Below are 18863 nucleotides of genomic sequence, written 5' to 3'. Positions count from 1 at the left end.
TTTGTGGCACCAGCTGCCAATCATTATTAGGATGTGAGAGTTCTGGTGGAATGGAGCGTAATAGGGGTTACTGCCATTCCGGAAGGGGTTCCTGCCAGTCCGGAAGGGCAACTGAAGAGATGTCCACAGCCAAGCAGAAAGTCGCCAGATATTCAGGGTCTTTGAAGGTATGTAGTTTGCCATTGTGAATAACTTGTAGACTAAAAGGGGAACCCCATCTATATTTTAAACCCAGCTTGCGGAGTTCAGCAGTCAGCAGTCGAAGTGCTCTGCGCTTTTGGAGAGTTGTCCATGACAGGTCCTGAAAGATCTGAATGTGGAGATCGCCCCTATCAATGGAGTCACTCTGACGAATCTTATGGAGGATATCTTCCTTTTGAGTGAAATAGTGCATGCGGCAGATCACATCTCTTGGACGATCAGCAGGGGCACCCCTGGGTCTCAGTGCATGGTGAGTCGTGTCAAATTCAATCAGAGTACCAGGATCTTGTCCCAGGAGTACATTGAAAACCGTAGTGAGGTACTCAATAAGACCCTGTGGTAGAATATCTTCGGGGATCCCCCTGATTCGCAAATTATTACGACGCCCCCTGTTTTCCAGGTCGTCAAGGCGCTCTTGAATTTACTAAGTCCACTGCCTGTCGGAGGACTGCTGCTCGGAGGGTGTTATGGGCGGCTGCAGAATCTGAGGTGAATTCTTCCAGAGAAGATAGTCAAGTGCCGATCTGGGAGACCTCCGACTGGATTGAGGCAATTTCAGAGCGGACAGTTTCCCGAATCCTTTGTTCCAATTGATCAAAATCTCATTTTGTCGGCATGGTGCTAAGGACCTGCCTTGTGTTATACCTCCTGTCTCCAATGAGGGTGGCAGATCCAGGGGTCATGTGCCCTGAGGCATAGGGTCCGCAAACTGTGAAAGACTAGGGGTGGAGGGGATCGGATACCTTGATCCTTGAGGTAGCAGAAACTGCCACATAGGGGAGGGCGTAGGGGTGTCTGCGTGATGTGGAATAGCCCTTCCATTTGAGAGCCTTTCCTACCCTTCACCATGGGACAGTAAGCATACAGCAGTAGAGATGGGTGTCAAGGAAGCACTGATGAGACGCCGTGCATTCTGCGTACTGTGTTGGCAAGATTACTGCTGGCACATTCCCCCCATTAGGTGGCTAGGCCAGCATCAGCAAGCAGAGAGAGCCATCCTCGAGTTTCGTGCCCATGTACCCCAGGGTTTTCTAGGGGCCAGGCACGGTCGGGGTAGTGTCAGTGTTTATAGCAGTGTTTAGGACTGTATTCCAGCACGCAGCTAGATGCTGGGTGATTTGAGTGATGGATGATACTCTGGGTGTATAGCAAGATGTTGCTTGCTTCAGGAGTTTTGTAGCTTCAACCCTCTAGGGTCAGACTTTAAGGACCTGGATTCAGCTTATGCAGGGTTGGCCACACATGCCCCGATGGCAAGGGGAGCCCAAGGAAACAAATATAAGCCAGAATTGAGAATGAAGAAAGGAAATATTGCAGCGCTCATATATTTTAATGAGTCAACCAATACATATAAAGAAAATTTAATTAATGGACATTTATTACATATAATGCATATAATAAAAAATATATATATAAAAAAAGTGTTAAAAGCAATAAAGATCGCTTGAAATCAAAAGGACCTATAATATGACCTGCTCTGGTGTATCTCAACCTGGGTGGAAAGAGGGATATGGGGTGGCTGGAGTCCAATAGGAGTTCCCAATGGATCGCTGGAGGTGTCCCAGTCCGCAAGAGACTTTGATATTGTTGTGGATCCTCTCTAAAAGTGCGTATTCCGTGAGCAAGGGGTGGGTACTCCAATCGAAAAGGCCAGTTTGTAAATCCCAATCCGAGAGCTTGTATGGGGCTCTTTTTAAAGTGCACTGTGCCAGGTATTCAAGTATTCCCAGAGAATTAAGCAGGTGGTGGATAGAATGTCCACTGAAGGTCCTATTAGATCACCAACGCGTTTCGCTGTCACTGGGGGCAGCTTTTTCAACATGAGTGGCATTGGATTAGGGCCTGATATAAATACCCCTGTCAATTAAATCTGGTTGACCTCAAGGTACAATAAAATCGCATATAATAACTCAAAAATTGAATACATCCTAATAAAAATACTCAGAGACAGACTTGGGACTTCACTATTAATAACTAATAAACATTTTTTAAATGGTAAACCTCATAATTTTGAGTAAAAACGCCAAAAAGACCTTTATACCCGGAAGTGTATTACATTATGCATTTAACAAACTATTGAGAGCACCATGGGTGAAATGTAATAGGATGAGAGATTCAGAAAGTGAGAGATTTGGTAAGAAATCTCCAGTTTTTTTAAAGGGGCAATCATTTACACTGCAAAATCAAACTGGTTTTGCAGTGTATATGATTGCCGCTTTAAAAAAACTGGAGATTTCTTACCAAATCTCTCACTTTCTGAATCTCTCATCCTATTACATTTCACCCCATGTGTTGGGTCTCAATAGTATAAAACCATTGGCGTTACATTTTTATCACAATTTTATTGTGTTAGATTCCGGCACACTGATGGTCCTGTGTGCCGAAACGTCACTTCCGCCCCTTTGACACGCACAAGGCGGAAGTGTCAGGATGGACGAATGTCCAATATAGCTCCCGCAATGTGCAGCCAGGAGAATTCAGAGCCTCGATGAAGCGTGCTCGCTGGACCACGAGTGCACACTTGAAGGGCATCCCAAATATCAGTTGGCAGCCACATTGCGGTATACACTGTACCATACGGGGTCACGTCACTTCCGCCCCCTGACACGCAAAGGGCGGAAGTGTCAGGACGGACCCAGCCTCACTATGTGGCTGGGTAAATCCATTACATCACTTCTGGTGCCCTTATATTTTGGTCCCTGGCACTTGTGTGCCTAGAGTGGGATCTAATATTTGGTTCCCATTACAAAAGGGGCATAGATAGGTAATAATGCTAAAAGTTATATATATAGTAATAATCTATCTACTGTCATATATATAGAGGGATTCGCTGTCAGGGGATATGTACACATATATAAACTTAAGAAATCGAAGAAAATAAAGATTGATAACCCAAAATACAATGTACATATAATATATATATATAAATATATATGTACTCTTTACCTAGAAGGGCGCCCATCGCGGGCATCGCATGTACATCGCATTCCATTATAATGGCATGCGATGCAACCGATGCGATGCAACCGATGCGATGCCCGCGATTTTACATAGAAAACCATGTTAAAATGTAAATCGCGTCGGTCACATCGCATGCGGCCAAAAAATCGCATGCGATGCGACCGACGCGATTACCGCGATTTTACATAGGTAACAATGTTAAATGGGTCAATTGACCCGATTTAACATAGGGAACAACGTTAAATGGCCCACAGACCCCAAATAGCCACCCTGGGCCCACCCAATTGTTAACGCCACCCCACGATCAACGTGAACCCGAAGCGTGGCGAGCGCAGCGAGCCCGCTAGGGGTGGCGGTACGCGTCCTCCGACCTTTTCATACCCCCACTATCCACGTCGGCGTGGAGTTGAGAATAGATAGTGTGGCGAGTGCAGCGAACCACCGAGCCTGAAGCGTGGCGAGCGCAGCGAGCCCCGCGAGGGGACGCGGATACCTTCACAGGTATCCGTGTCCCTTCGCGGGCTTCACAGGTATCCGCGTCCCCTCGCTGGGCTCGCTGCGCTCGCCACGCTTCGGGCTCGGCGGCTCGCTGTGCTCGCCACACTATCTATTCTCAACTCCACGCTGACGTGGCTAGTGGGGGTATGAAAAGGTCGGAGGACGCGTACCGCTGCCCCTCGCAGGCTCGCTGCGCTCGCCACGCTTTGGGTTCACGTTGATCGTGGGGTGGCGTTAACAATTGGGGGGCACAGGGTGGCTATTTGGGGTCTGTGGGCCATTTAACTTTGTTCCCAATGTTAAATCGGGTCAATTGACCCATTTAACATTGTTCCCTATGTAAAATCGCGGTAATCGCGTCGATCGCATCACATGCAATTTTTTTGGTCGCATGCGATGCGACCGACGCATTTTTTTTACTTGCGATGCCCATGATCAAAATCGTGGGTGCCCTAAAGAGTACATATATATATATATATATATATATATATATATATATATATATATATATATATATATATATATATATATATATATAAATAAAAAAATAAAAAAAAAGGAAATATATATATAGAACCGTATTTAATTCCAATGATTCGTTTAGATCTCTGGGTAATAAACAGTCTAGTCTGAAGATCCAATAAACCTCCTGACGGCAGAGTATTTTGAACCTGTCTTCCCCACGTTTGGTAACGTCAATGTGTTCGAGGCCTACCACTGTAAGGTTCTTGGAATTACTATCATGACATTCCATATAGTGTCGTGAGACGCTGTGCAACAGATTTTTCTTAATTATATTTCTCCGATGTTCCAAGAATCAGACACGAAGAGGTCTGGTGGTCCTCCCCACATATTTAAGACCACAACCGCAGGTGAGGAGATAGATGACATAATTTGTGTCACAATTAATAAACCCTTTTATAGGTTTGGACATACCTTCACAAGAAATTTCTAATGTTCTGTTTTGAATATATCTACAGGTTATACATGATCCCCTTCCACATCGAAAGCAGCCTTGAGTTTTGGGGGGGAGCCACATGGCCTGGGAGCCACATGGCCTGCAATGTCTTATTACAGTATTTATTATTTTTATTAATATTTTTAATTTTATAATTTTTTTCTAATATCTTTATTTTTTTGTGATGGGGAAGAGGGGGGGCAGATGCCCTACTGTGTGGCAAGTAGAGGGTCACAGGGAAGCTATGGCAGCACAGAGGGCTAAGTACCACTCTGGCTGCTCCACATTCACAGAGCCCCCTGTCTCCCAAGCCCAGTTTGCCGAGCGCCGAGACCTCCTGCCTTCCACCGCACTGTGCGTTTAGCAGCCACTGGCGCACTATCTCCCACAGCGGGGCACAGCTGCAGGGGCACTCACCACAGGGCTCCAGTGTCCGGACAGCGTAGGGGATTGAACGGAGTCAGCTCTAGTCCCCTGCAGGCATCGCCGGGCAAAACGAAGGCCTTCCAGCGCCACGGAGCTCAGCGGTCGCGGAGGCTCCAAAATCCAGGCCCCGGCTCAGACAGCAACCCAAGGCCGCAATCCGCAGAAGCCGTCAAAACGGCTTCCCAACTCCTCGGCCCCCGGTGGCAGGTATGAGGGTGAGAAGGGGAATCCGGAGAGCAAGGGGGGCTTCTTGAGTTGTGGCCAGTTGACCCCAGGAGGGTACCAATAGTATTTTAAACAAAGGAGCATGCTGAAGGTGCCGGTCTGTATGGCCGCCCGCATTTTTACATTTCTTATTACATTCTTTATATGCAGCAAATGATTTGGGTGTCTCATTTTGTTTAACATTTTGTCCTTTTTTCAGCAATTTCAAATTTGACTTTGCTGTTAAGCCAAAAAGAAGGGTCGACACTATATAACACTGTCGAAATCAGGGGGCTGTGTGCAATTAAAACAAAAAAGAAGAAGAAAACGTTTTAGTTATATAAAAATAAATAGTGTACTGTAAATATAGTATTTATATAAAAATTTCAGCTGCAGCTTTCAGAGTGTACAAATGTACACAACAACTGACCTCTTTCTGGACATACATAAAGTATGACCAGATGAGGAACAGAGGAAAATGTATATTCAAGAAAAAGGATTGGATAGCTGCGCTAATTATTAAATATCAAGCACCATGGAAGAACACACTTACACAAATGGTTCTTTCATCATCATATTTATTAGAAATCAGATAAAATGCGTTTTAGGTACTTTTTAGGTGGCCACCTATACACAGATATCAAAAACACAATAATACAAAATATATGGTATGCAATCAGCTAAACATAAGCAATATAACGTGGAATTTTTGCTTTAAAAGGTTTTTGATGTGCACCTTAAATTTATAGAGTAATACATCTATATAATAAGTTGAAGAGTCTGTGTGTGTGTGTGTGTGTGTGTGTGTGTGTGTGTGTCCGTAGCATTGCGGACACACCGTGGCACTCAGAGACACCAAATTCAGCAGCAAGATACCTCTGGACCTGGTGGTGTGCACCTCGAAACCCTTTTTGGGAAATTTCACTTAGAAATTTAAAAAACACCAAGGGCGAAATGTAATAGGGTGTGATTTGTTAGACATGTGCGATTTTTGGTCAAAAACGGCCGAAATCGCACATTTTCCGAAAATCGCACATTTAATAGGTTGAAAATCGCGGTAAAAAAATCGCACTTTTTACCGCGAAATCGCACTTTTCTAAGTGCGATTTTTAGTCACATTTCAATTCGCATCCAGATGTTTTCCCATTATAAAGTATACAACTCGCAAATGTAATAGGGTGCGATTTTTGGTCAATGTTACCAAAAATCGCAAAAAAAATAGACCAGGTTCTGACAGGCGATTTTGACAGAACCATGCACAGATCATTGAGATCTGTGCATGGTTCTGTTAATAAAAATGTGTAAAAGTGTTTTTATAAAAAAAAAATGGCGTGGGGTCCCCCCTCCTAAGCATAACCAGCCCCGGGCTCATTGAGCCGGACCTGGTTCCAAAAATACGGGGGGACAAAAAGCATAGGGGTCCCCCGTATTTCTGAAACCAGCCCCGGACTCTTGGACCGGTCCTGGTTCCAAAAATACGGGGGACAAAAAATCTGGGGGTCCCCCGTATTTTGAAACCAGCACCGGGCTCCAACAGCCCGCGGTGTCATGCCACAGCCGGGGGACACTTTTTATACAAGGTCCCCCGGCCAAAACATGAGCACCGTGGCTGGTCAGCCTTGGACGGGGTACCTGGAGGAGTGGGGACCCCCCCAATAAAGGGGTCCCCCCCCCCCAGGCTTCACCCGTCCAGGGCTGAAGCCCGGGGCTGTCACCGGCGTCCGTGGCCAGTGGACGCCGGCCTGATAGGGTTAAATTCATCATACATATCATTACATTGCTTTTTACCGGCGAACTACAAGTGCCAGCAGACCTCCCCCGCATGCTGGGACTTGGAGAACCACAAGTCCCAGCATGCAGGGCATTAATGGGCCCGCTGGGACTTGTAGTCCACCTGTAAAAAGAATGTTTATAAAAAACACACACACAGAGAAGTACAAGTTTATTACACACACACACCTCAATTTTACACAGCGTTACTTACCATTCCTGGATCCAGCGCTGGTCTGGCTGCTTTACAGCCGGCTCCCCCCGAACTGACAGGCAGCGGGGAGAAGCGGCTGTCTCCGTCGCTTCTAACAGCCTCTGTAGCGCTGTCCGAGTGCTACAGAGGCTGAGAGCGTGATTGGCTGAGCTACAGTATGCGTCTCCATGGAGACGCATAGCTCAGCCAATCAGGACTGAGCTATGCGTCTCCATGGAGACGCATACTGTAGCTCAGCCAATCACGCTCTCAGCCTCTGTAGCACTCGGACAGCGCTACAGAGGCTGTTAGAAGCGACGGAGACAGCCGCTTCTCCCCGCTGCCTGTCAGTTCGGGGGGAGCCGGCTGTAAAGCAGCCAGACCAGCGCTGGATCCAGGAATGGTAAGTAACGCTGTGTAAAATTGAGGTGTGTGTGTGTAATAAACTTGTACTTCTCTGTGTGTGTGTTTTTTATAAACATTCTTTTTACAGGTGGACTACAAGTCCCAGCGGGCCCATTAATGCCCTGCATGCTGGGACTTGTGGTTCTCCAAGTCCCAGCATGCGGGGGAGGTCTGCTGGCACTTGTAGTTCGCCGGTAAAAAGCAATGTAATGATATGTATGATGAATTTAACCCTATCAGGCCGGCGTCCACTGGCCACGGACGCCGGTGACAGCCCCGGGCTTCAGCCCTGGACGGGTGAAGCCTGGGGGGGGGGGACCCCTTTATTGGGGGGGTCCCCACTCCTCCAGGTACCCCGTCCAAGGCTGACCAGCCACGGTGCTCATGTTTTGGCCGGGGGACCTTGTATAAAAAGTGTCCCCCGGCTGTGGCATGACACCGCGGGCTGTTGGAGCCCGGTGCTGGTTTCAAAATACGGGGGACCCCCAGATTTTTTGTCCCCCGTATTTTTGGAACCAGGACCGGTCCAAGAGTCCGGGGCTGGTTTCAGAAATACGGGGGACCCCTATGCTTTTTGTTCCCCCGTATTTTTGGAACCAGGTCCGGCTCAATGAGCCCGGGGCTGGTTATGCTTAGGAGGGGGGACCCCACGCCGTTTTTTTTTTTACTTTTTTTTTTTTTGCACAAAAGCGCATTTATAAAAATGCGCACATTTTCATGACTGAAAATGCGCACATTTTCATGACTAAAAATCGCGGCAAATCGCGGCAAATCGCATTTTTTTTCCGCTAATTCGCATCTCATTACATATGCGAATTCGCGGCAAAAAACGCGATTTTTAAAGGTGCGATTTGGTGCGATTTTTTTTTAGTCTAAAAAATCGCACCCTATTACATTTCGCCCCAAGTTTTAATTGTCCTTCATTGATATTCTGGGGAAAAGATCGATGATCTGGGAAACCGTTTGCGAAGGAACAACTCCACACCTGATTTCATTGCTGTAATTGAGTATGAATGACACATTCTAACATTATGGTGGCTTTAAACAATTAGGAATAATTGAGGATATACAGATGGGTCATGTCCCATCTTGGCAGGGGATGGCGCTGGCGTCGCCAGCCGCCATCCCCCGCCAGCGCCATGGCGATGGTGAGAAGGGGACGCACGCACACGAGAGGCGCGCGCGTCACCTTCCGACGGCGCTTCCATCCGTTCCCCCGGGTCCCCGCCGGCTTGCCGGCGGTAACCCCAGGTCCCCGCCGCCTGCCCGCATCCCCCCCTAACCCCCCCTAACCCTGTCTGTCTCCCTGAGGCGGAGACGGACAGGGTTTCCGTCGCGCTGGCGACGGAGACTGAGACGCGCGTGCGCGTGAGACGCACGCGCGTCTCAGTGTATTCGCTGGCGCGGCTGCTGGCGGGTCGCCAGCGCGGACGTTCTGGCGACCCGCCAGCAAGGATGGGACCAGACCCATCTGTACATAGACCACGCATAACACACACACATACACATTGTACACGCACACACAGTACACCACATACGCACACATAGCACACAACACACATTTATACGTAGAGCACCTCACACAATTACACATTGGACAGATACACACACACACAACACACCACATGCAGTACAATACAAATCCATGCACACTACAACACACACCCAAAAACAGTACAACAAACACACACTTAAACATTCAAAGGATACGCAAAGCACACTACACACACATATATGTAGCACACCTCACAAACTTACACATTCGGCAGATACATACAACACAACACTCACAGTACAACACACACCCACATTCACTACAACACAAACCCAAAAACAGTACAATACACAGAACACACACACTTAAACATTGCACAGATACACACAGCACGCTACACACACACAGATTTATACATAGCACACCTTACGCACTTACACATAGGGTAGATACACACAACACACACACATAACATACCTCTAACAGCACAACACACACCCACATTCACCACACACACACCCAAAAACCAGTACAACACACAAAAAACACACACTTAAACATTGCACATTTACATAAAGACACAACACACACATACTGTATATACGTATATACTGTATATACGTAGCACACCTCACACACTTACGCATTGGACAGATACATACAACACACACAACCACATACACTACAACACACACCCAAAAACAGTACAACACACACAAACACACAGAACACATAAAAAATAATTTGCCGTTTATTTAAAAGTCTGTACTGGCAAATAAAAACTGTACCTAATGTACCATTTCTACTTTGTTCCCCATATCCGTCTCTCCAGTCCTCCAGCCTGTCACTGTGCTCCCTGGCCAGTTGCACTGAGAAATCTTTGTCCTGGCCAATGCACCCATTGATCAATACAAAGTGGGTACACTGCACTCACCCTGTTAGTCAGTTGGATATCAGGCACTGCTCTGCCTTAAGGGTTTCTCAGACTCTTTTGGTTCATAGATAATGTTTGGTCGATGGGCATGAGCGCTGCATGCATTTGTTTGAATGTTATGAGTATAAGAAGTTGAAGAATAAGACTGAGATGAAGATTTGTCACGTTATAGTGTACAATTTACTCAATAAATCATGAAAAAAATATGTGTACATAGAAGTATAGTACAATCAAGAAATGAAAATAGGATTAAAAAATAAATTCTGATTCAAACTGATAATTGTTTGGATGGCGGTGGGTTGCGAAACAAATCTATAGGTGGAGGAGATATGGGTATTGTGGGCATAATTGGTGTTTGGTACATCTACAGGGGGTCCCCAGTTGATGAGAAATTCTCACTACAGTGTCACCGTAGGGGGATTTCCAATTGGGGTTCAGGTGGTCTCTTAGGGATCCCTTTACAATCCCGTTGATCTCTTCTCCTGGAGCCTACGGTCTCCCTCAGTGATTGACTATCATTAAGGGAGACTGTAAGCTCAAGGAGAAGAGACCTACAGGATTGTAAAGGGTCCCTAAAAGACCACCTGGACCCCTATTGGGAATTCCACTATGGTGACACTGTGACCGTGACACTGTAGTGAAAATCCCATCAATTGAGGGCCCCCTGTAGGTGTAACAAACACCGATTATGCCCACAATATCCATACCCCCACCTATAGAATTGTTTCACAACCCACCCAATCCAAACAATTATCAGTTTGAATCAGAACTTATTTTTTAATCCTACTTTCATTTCTTGATTGTACTTATATGTACACTTACATTTTTTTCACGATTTATTGAGTAAATTGTACACTTTGTAACATTGCAATTCTTTTTCTCAGTCTTATTCTTCAACTTCTTAAACTCCAAACCTTATCAATGCATCCATTGATGATTGTGATGGCTGGATCAGTGGATTGGCCCGGCGGGTGTAGGGAAGAATTTGGCCCATTGCACCCATTCCCAGTGGTGCATTACAGTGGTGCGGATAGTGTGCGTCACGTCATGACATCATGTGGCCAGGCCCGTGGACCTGCTCCCACACTCAGGGGCTGCCCCACTGTTTGGTAGAGATGCTCGGTGCATGTGCTTTACAGATCCCCAGACCTCAGAGACTGCTGCAGGTTCGGTGAGGGGAGTGGCAGTGGCAGGGAGCAGTGAATTTTTAATTAATTATGGCGCGGTAAGTAACGCCCACCCCGGACCCCATGCACTCAGCGCCTGTAATTACACACCCTAGAAACTGTACCATTGAAAGTATAGAAATTGAGGTGTGGACATGTCCCTTTCTGATTTTGTACCGATTTCTGACCCTCAGATGTTGGAGGATATGTCATACAGTAGGTGCTAAATCTCAGGAGTGGATGTGGAATTCATCAACACATACAAGTTATCAATTCAGGAGCGTTGTGTTTCAAACAACAACACCACACCTGATTTCATTGCCATCATTAAGTATCAATGCAAACACATTCTAACATTATGGTGGAATTTATAACAAATTACAATCTTAGGTCTTTGTCACAGCATACTGTAAGATGACATTTTTAAGCAATTTTGGAAATAAAGAAACCCCGGCAACGCCGGGAGGGTCAGCTAGTTTCAAATAAAAGTCAATGGTTAAATGAAAGTAGTCCTGTCTCCGTTTATTTTATTCACAATATCCACTTTTAACTAGTGGATATGGGTAGAGTCACTGTTTTCAGGTAGAGAAATGTGTATATGGATGTGTGGTGCTGTTAAGCCACATAGGTTTCCTTTTGACATTTGTTCTTTTATTTAAGAATAAATAATACCTCATTAGTTCCCCCTTATTAGTTGTACCCATAATAATCAAAATCAGTAGGTCCCCTTTTAGTAGCCCCCCCCCCCCCCCTTAAGCAGCCCCAATAAGTTAAGCAGCCCTTATTATTTCCCCAATAGATGGATTTTGTCCACTTTGTCCCCATAGCCCCCATGATCAGTCCCCTCTCTGCTGTATGAAATTTAAATGGCGGAATGAAGATGGCGCCAATCACTGAGACTTTTGTACAATCCGTGTCTAGATAGAATCCAACAGCATGGGCAGATGACATGCATACTTGATTTGGACCTGGAAAATGGTGGAAAGGTGCGAACCGCTTGCACATCGGATCAGGTAAGTTCAGTGGGGTTTGGTCTCTAGGAACCAAACCCAGTCTTGCTTCCTAATAAGTATAACAGGAATTAACAAATGAAGCAGACTGCTTAACAGAGGAGATCCATACAATGCAGCCAGGATACTGAGGCTCAGGAGATGGCTAGGCTGAGAAGGGTGGTGACTACCCCACATAGTGGTCATATATACTCTGGATAGAGTAATGTAGACTCTTTGGGTGATGTAGTCAGCAGGAAACTAACTGGGACCTGTAGTGCAGTGTTCTGCAAAGTATCTATGCAGCAAGGATTAAAGTCTGTGTGTGTGTGGGGTGGGGGATCTTGGTTCCACTACGTGTAATGGTGAGGTGGTGAGGTGGAACTGAGTTCCATCACATGTAATGGTGAAGTGGTAAGGTGGAATTGAGTTCCACTACCTGTAATGGGGAGGTGGTGAGGTGGAACGGAGCCCCATAGCCTGTAATGGTGAGATGGAACTAGTTCAACAGAAAAGCATTATATAACAGAAAAGAGGGGACTGATTTACCCCACCTCTCCAGGACCACAATAAACCCTGCTGTGCAGCATATAATCTAATAATCTCATTAGGGGACTGTGCCGCTATATTTATGCCTAATGTTCAGATAACTACATTTTCCCAATTACTGTATATTATCCATACCTTCACAGTTGTAATTGTATAACCATACATACTGTAGAGATAATTGTACCCATCTAGGTGAAACACAGAAATGTACTGAAGTTATCCATATAGTAAATGTAAAAGAAAAGAATATACTGAGTTTTACCTAATTCTCCTATCATGTATTTATATGTTGATGCCATTTCTAGATCAGTTATGGAGCAAAGGACCCTGAGCTCAGTGACAGAAGGATTTATCCACATTTTTATCGAACAATTCACAACAATAACAAGGAAATTGAAGCAATTGCTATGATAGTGAATTATTTTGGGTGGAATTGGGTCGGGATCATTGCCTCAGATGATGACAGCGGAGGGCGGGAGTTCCACCAACTCAGCAGACAGTTATCTGATCATGCAATATGCACTGAGTTCATCGTTCAAGTAGTTGGAGCAGATGATCCTAAGATGTCAGCCATTAGGAATGTTATTCAGCGTTCTACTACTGAGATTATAATAATCTGTGGCACAAACTCAGTGTACTTTGTAGCGTTTATCCATAGACTGGCGCAAGAGTTTGCTAATAAGACATTTATTTTTCCAACTTCGTGGTCAGATGTCCCAGGTATTACATGGGGAACAGGGAATGGAGTCCCAGCTAACTGCAGTCTTGTTCTCTCACTTCCTGCACATGACATCCCTGGGGCAAACGAGTATATAGATAATCTCGATCCATCCAATCACTCTTTTGACCCATTATTGGAGGATTTCTGGATAACTTATTTCCACTGCAGATCTAAAAATCAAATAAAAAATACCTATTTTAAAATTCGTCCAATTAGAAACTGTACATCAGAGGATAAACTTATGTTTTCAAAATATACTAGTAAAGAAGCGCTTCCCTACAGAGTACATCTCGCTGTCTCCATTATGGCACAAGCGTTACATGATATATTTTTATTCTTCAACAAAAATGGAACAAAAACTGTTTTTAAAACACATGTACACAAGGTGAGTATACAGACTGCTGGTCTCATTTAGATTGTCTCCTACATCTAGATTAGTAACATAATACCAGCATCTTCCGTATAAAGCAACATCACCATTAATGTGCACACATGCTATATATATAGAAATATATATATACACACAGCAGGTATTCACAGATGCACTCACGAGGACTTCATTAAAAAAAGTATTGCTTGTTGGTGGCAATACTGGTGGTGTCTTGAAAAAGGCCAACTCTGGTGTGGTCGAAACGTCGATGTCACGCTAGCAGTAGCACCAGCTGGAGTGTAACGGAGGCAAGGTGCCTTGATGTAAGGTTTTTGCATAGACTACAGGAGGGAGGGATTCAATTGGATAAAAAGAAAACCAGTTTTAATAAAGATACTGCGATACAGAAGATGAACTGTGGCACAAAGGTAATACTGAAGCTAAAAAATAACCAGAGTCAATGATATATAAAACTTATTGTAAAGTTCGTAGTGGATGGATAACGAGGTTGAAAACTGAAGATGACTTCAAGTGTAGATTTGAAGAATAAACATAAACTTGAATAGTTGATTTGAAGGATTTACTTAAAGAGATGATTGAATTGAAGATTGAATGATTGAACGAAAGATTGGATGATTGAATGGTTGAACGATTGGATGATTGGACGATTGGACGATTGGATGATTGGTTGATTGGATGATTGGATGGTTGGATGATTGGATGATTGGATGATTTGGAAGATTGGAAGATTGGATGGTTGATAGGATGAATTCGGTAAGTATTGCAGCAGGCCTGAGTAGCTGTGACCAGGCAGAGTTGCAGTGGAAGTAAAGGTGAGGAAAGGGTGATCCCCTTTGGGGGGCTAACCTTGTCTGGACCGTAGAGGCGGCAGCAGGGTTCTGCAGGTGAATGGTCTTCACAGTAGGCGAGCAGGAGTGGATTCAGTCTGGAGATAGCTGACAGGCAGCAGCACTTTCAGCAGGAGTGGGAGACAGATGCCTAGGGAAAGGACATCATTGTACTGACTGACTGTCTGGCACAGCTGGTCAGTATTTAAAAGGAGAGCTGCACTGTAATTGGCTGAAGGTAATTGGTAGTGCAGCCTGGTTGGAGAAACCAACAAGATGGCCGCCACCAGGGAAGACGACAGGTTCCAGAACCAGGAAGTGTGTGCAGTACACTCCAGGCAGCGTGTCCAGCAAGGCCCTGGCAGAGTTCACAGCATCATGGCGCCTCAGTGTGGGAGGCATGGGTGGCAGACATGGTGGTCCTGACAGCGCCCCCTCCTTTACAAGTGGCCCCAGGACACTCCTTAGGCTTAGCTGGACATTTCCTGTGAAAATCTTTGATTAGTTTGGGTGCATGTACCTCTGTGGCATTGGTCCAAGATCTCTCTTCTGGGCCATATCCTTTCCAGTCGATCAGGTACTGGAGTCTGTTGTACCTTATACGAGAGTCCAGGATGCGAGCCACTTCATATTCCACGCCCCTGTGAGTAAAGACTTTATGAGATTTGGGGAGACTTGCATGATATTTGTTTAGAATCAATGGTTTGAGTAAGGAGACATGAAAAGAGTTGGGAACCCTTAAATAATGAGGTAATTTTAATTTGTAGGCAACCAGGTTGATGATCTGCATGACTGGAAAAGGACCGATGAACCGGGGTGCAAACTTCATTGAGGAGGCCCGAAGGTGAAGATTCTGTGTGGACAGCCATACCTTATCACCTACTTTTAAATTTGGAACTGCTCTTCTTCTTCTATCGGCAAATGTTTTGTACCTTTGAGAGGCGCTGACCAAGGATTTCCTGACCTTTCTCCAATGGTGACGCAGTTCCTGGAGAGTCAAGGTTTCCGCTGGCACAAATGTCGAAGGAAGCCGCTGGAAATCAGGAACCTTGGGATGGAAGCCATAGTTAATAAAGAAAGGAGTAGAAGAAGCAGACGAGTGATACTGATTGTTATGGCCAAACTCGGCCCATGGCAATACCTCAACCCTATCATCTTGAGAAGAGGACACATGTAAACGTAAAAATGTTTCTACATCCTGATTGACTCTTTCCGTTTGGCCATTAGATTGTGGATGATAGGCTGTACTAAAGTTGAGTTGAATCTTGAGGACTTTACACAATGCTCTTGAAATGACTTGAAATTGTCGCTGTGATCTATGTGAGAAAATACATTTATTTTAATGAAGTCCTGGTGAGTGCATCTGTGAATACCTGCTGTATATGTTTTTGGCTTGCTAAGCGATTGGATGGACACCCCAGGCACTGGCTGATTTTAAAGGAGTGTGCCAACCCACGTAACTGGTATATATATATATATATATATATATATATATATATATATATATATACAATATATATATATATATATATATATATATATATATATATATATATATATATATATATATATATATATATATATAATCTAGGGATCCAGGGATCTGCACTCACATCCAGCAGGCTGAGGAATAGGGGTGCTCCTTAGGGAATCCAAGTTCCATGATATAGCAACAGTTCCAATATAACCAGAAAGGGCACAACGGTGCCCTTTCTGGTTATACTGGAACTGTTGCTATATATATATATATAAATAGCAGGGGCACTCATAAATTTGAAGCTTAAATCAGCACAATTTATTTGTAGTTTTCAAATGGTAGTCGACGTTTCGACCCTCTGGGGGCCTTTGTCAAGACTGCACATCATACTAGGCACAGCAAACAGGAGAAGTGAAACTGACACATGACTCCTGCCATCCATATATACCCCAATGATTGCCATCACTCATAGCACCTGGTGTGTCCAGAAGCTCATTGGACACTAACGTGTATACTGCTATAAAGTTTTTTTAGAGCTGTACTGGGCTATTTAACATACCATGTCATTATAGGTTAAACTTACTCACATCTTAAGAATGCCATAATAAGTCATTATAGGTCAAAGAGACTTACATTTAGCAGCATTTTTACTTCAGACACGCCGGGTCCATACCCGGATATCCGGTCTGTGACATGCATTGTTTGCCTCATGCGTTCCACAGTTATCAATGCCTGGTGCGCAGTGTTCAGTCAGTGTGCTGGATCACAAGGTCCATAACCGGATATCCGGTCTTTTGAGACGCATGTTGTGCGTTCCACTGTCTCTCTTGCATCTAGACAAAAGGTGTTGAACTTTGCATTTAGTCCAAACACAGTATCCGGTGCGTTCCAGCATTCAGCTCGCTTGTAACGCAAACCAACTTTATTTACAGCAGGCTCATAGACACAATATACACAATATATAAGTTTCCTTTAATTATGTCTTTATGCATGTTTTTTTAAGAAAAACCTTGCCGCCTGTGTTGCCCATTGATATGCCATGCACACAAGCACTTTAGTTCCTAATCAACTAGTCTGTAAATGCCCGATTTAAAAACATAAATAATTATCGCCACTTTATTGTGTCTATGTGCCCGCTGTAAATAAAGTTGGTTTGCGTTACAAGCGAGCTGAATGCTGGAACGCACCGGATATTGTGTTTGGACTAAATGCAAAGTTCAACACCTTTTGTCTAGATGCAAGAGAGACAGTGGAACGCACGACATGCAACACAGACACCTTAAAAGCATTAAAAACTCATGTTGACCTTTTGTCTGTCGACCTTTAACCTGTCAATCTTTAGACCCTGTCGACCTTGTGACTGTCGACCTCTGCTGTTTCCCACCTCTACCAGACTCTTGAAACAGCCCTTGATGACGAGGCTCCAGCTACCCATTACACCCCGCGTAGGCTTAGATGCCAACCGTGGCACACCAAGACTACAAGACAACTACGAAATCATTCACGTAAAGTAGAACGCCAATGGCGCAAATCTCGTAGTACGACTGATTTCCTCGCATATAAAACTAGCTACTACTCCTACAGCAATGCTTTGGACACTGCCAAACAAACATACTACCAATCTCTCATCTCTTCTCATGCCACCAACCCTAAGCGACTTTTTAACACCTTTAAGTCTCTTCTGTACCCTCCCCCTCCTCCCCCACCGGCTACCATCAGTGCACGAGAACTTGCCTCCTACTTTAAGGACAAGATTGATAACATCCGAGATGAAATGGTATGCTCTTCCACAACCTCTAACCCTCTTTCTTTCCCACCTGAACCCTCTGGCACTTTCTCTTCATTTGAGCCCACAAATGAAAAGGAAGTATCCGCACTCTTCTTATCCTCTTACTCTACTACCTCTCCTCTCGATCCTATACCTGCGCAAGTCATTAAAAATCTATCTCCTGTGATTATTCCAACCTTAACTAAAATCTGCAATCTCTCTCTTACTACTGGTACTTTTCCTTCTCTGCTCAAACATGCAGTGATAACTCCTATTCTAAAAAAACAGAATTCTGACCCTAACTCTCTCTCTAACTATCATCCTATATCTCAGCTCCCATGCCTCTCCAAGCTACTGGAGAGACTTGTCTACTCTCGCCTCACTAACTTTCTTAACTCTAACACCCTATTAGACCCACTTCAGTCAGGTTTTCGCTCTCAACACTCCACTGAGACAGCACTGACTAAAGTGGTGAATGATCTGGTAACGGATAAGTCTAAAGGCCATTACTCACTACTTATTCTTCTTGATCTTTCTGCTGCATTTGACACCGTTGATCACTCTCTTCTCTTACAAACACTACACTCCCTAGGTCTTAATGATACAGCCCTTTCCTGGTTCACATCTTACCTAACTGATCGCTCTTTCAGTGTTCGCTTCTTTAACTCTACTTCCTCTTCATTACCTCTGTCAGTCGGAGTTCCGCAAGGTTCAATCTTAGGTCCTCTGCTCTTCTCAATCTATACCTCCTCTCTTGGCAAACTAATCAGCTCTTTCGGATTTCAGTATCACTTGTATGCTGATGATACTCAAATCTATCTATCAACCCCAGAGTTGTCACCAGTGGTTTTGGGTCGAGTTTCTGATTGTCTCTCTGCCATCTCATCTTGGATGTCTTGTCGACAACTCAAACTCAATATTTCCAAAACG

The sequence above is a fragment of the Crinia signifera genome, chromosome 1, assembly GCF_055691185.1.
Source record: "Crinia signifera chromosome 1, ASM5569118v1, whole genome shotgun sequence".
NCBI classification, from domain to species: Eukaryota; Metazoa; Chordata; class Amphibia; order Anura; family Myobatrachidae; genus Crinia; species Crinia signifera.
Note: the sequence above shows the minus strand (reverse complement) of the source record.